Below are 2,158 nucleotides of genomic sequence, written 5' to 3' on the forward strand. Positions count from 1 at the left end.
TTGGTCACTGGCGATTGACAGAGCACATGTTAGCACAAATTTGAAGTGCCATGGCTGAGACAGTAGACTTTGATCAGACAACAGGTTCAGTTCTTATAACTCACTTCTGCCAGCATTCGAATATGATCCTTGCTACCAGAGGATCAACTTCCTTGGGAATATCAAGCCGTCTATCCTGGAAACCAACTGCCCCCACAACCTGCATTGGATTCATCCCACTCCATGGCATTCTAAGCGTTGCCAGCTCCCATAATATGACACCAAAGCTGTAAACGTCGCACCTGCACAAAATTCAGGTAGTGGCAGCATCAAGATATGTTCAATAATATGACATCCCTTACGAACATGCACTTCACAATGAGTAGTGTAGAGCAGCATGCCAGGGACAGAAATTACTTACCAGCGATCCAAGTAGGCTTCAGGAATATTAGGGAATAAAACACATGCAAACTATGTGTTAGTTTTACATGTGTTCTTGGCATGAATACATGCTGAATCATTCTAAACGCTACATGAAAAAATATGTAAAACTGCCATTTTCTGTCAAATTGTTTACTGCCACAGGTTATCTCTGTTTTCAGTGGAATGTGGAGTCAGGTATGAATGTGTGGTGATCCAACATAATAAAGAAAACAGATGCTGACAGGTGAACAGAAAACACGAACCTTTGCTAAAGATCCAAGCACTTCTTTAACAGCCTCTTGCTTCTGGCACAAATCTGAGAAATTGCTGTATTTGATTCCTTGCTGCGAAAGTGTGAAGAAGTTAAAGTTCAATGCCTGAAACAATCTATGAATATATTGGTAGGATAACACCATACCTTGTAGACTTCATTTGTTTTAGCTTAATTCTTGAAAAAACCTTTAATTATATTTGGACCTCCAATGACAATTTCTCCCCGAGGCATTGGTAAATCAGCAGTCAAGTATCCACCCTCAGGTCGGTCAATCAACTAAAAATACAGTGGCTGATATGTCAGGAAGTCAGGAACTGTGGGAGGTCAACCGTAAGAACTCATTCACTGTCATGAGAATAGATAAGATATCCCAGTGACCCAGTGAGGAAAGAAGTTCAACAAGACCAAAAAAATCTAAACGGGTGCATGTAAATAATCTTGAAGCTAAGAACAACCAATAACTAAGGATGATTTCAACATACAAACATTGTTAGGCATAAAAAATACAAAATAGATCCGCACAGATAACATCGTGATAATCTTGAAGCCTCATCCTTGGTCGGCGTCTTGATGATGGGTTCAAGCATTGGAAGGCCAGACCAACAAGCTCCTTCATACCTTCTGCAGTGAAGTTGCCGGCTAATCTTGGGTCAATCAGTTCATTTGAACTGAAATGCGCTTCCATCTTTCGATCATTCAATGTGACAAGAAAATGTGTTTTCAGTAAGCAGTGAGTAAAAGAAATATCCTTTACGCTAGTGGCCCTTTCGCGTAAAACAAATATCCTTATGCACGAGAAACTGCAGCACTTTTTTCAAATTGTTATTTTCCTCTTAAAAAGTGTCTCAACTAAGGTACAATTAGTTGTATCCATTATCAAACATCAACAAGGACTTTCAGTATTCAATAATATATCATAATAAGAAGTTATGTGATCCTACAACATGACAAACACTTCTCACTCCTAATAACTATGAAAACAGTTTATGCTCTAGCTGTTTTCAAGTTTTGGAAACGTGTGGCCTGACTTCACAGTTAGGTACACTAAACACAAGAATGATATTTTGCTGGAGATTAAGCAGAACTCCATAACTTTCCTTTCTAGATAACTTACAGCTACATGTCAGTAGAAATTACCCAGTGTGCCAAATATTCTCTGGACTCTGTAGGTATCAAGGAAGCTGCTTCCCTGCCAGTAATTAGCTCCAAAAGAAAAACTCTAAAGCTGTAAACATCACTGCTTTCAGAGAACTGAGCCATCGACTGTACCCTGCATATAAGCATTCAGAATGGGTTGCAAATTATAACCACAGGATGAGCCAAGAAAATCGTCCATGACTGCAGAGATTTAAGACTCAATAGCATTACAAACCCATAACACTAAAATACCAAAAAAATGTACTTAGCGACAGCCTGAGCCTTATTCTAGTGGTGAAAGCAGCATAAGCTACTCCGTACGTGTGAGCCATACATGCATGCGGC

General features: G+C 39.5%; 1 long non-coding RNA gene across 1 annotated transcript; it reads right to left on the bottom strand.

Annotated features, from left to right (window-relative positions):
* Positions 1-676: 676 nt before the first annotated feature.
* LOC103651640 (uncharacterized) lies at positions 677-1,935 on the bottom strand. The gene is made up of 3 exons (XR_564869.4): positions 1,814-1,935; positions 821-1,361; positions 677-746 (listed from the first exon to the last, which is right to left on the bottom strand). It is a non-coding gene; the product is annotated as an uncharacterized lncRNA (long non-coding RNA).
* Positions 1,936-2,158: the final 223 nt, after the last annotated feature.

The sequence above is a fragment of the Zea mays genome, chromosome 3 (assembly GCF_902167145.1).
Source record: "Zea mays cultivar B73 chromosome 3, Zm-B73-REFERENCE-NAM-5.0, whole genome shotgun sequence".
NCBI lineage: Eukaryota > Viridiplantae > Streptophyta > Magnoliopsida > Poales > Poaceae > Zea > Zea mays.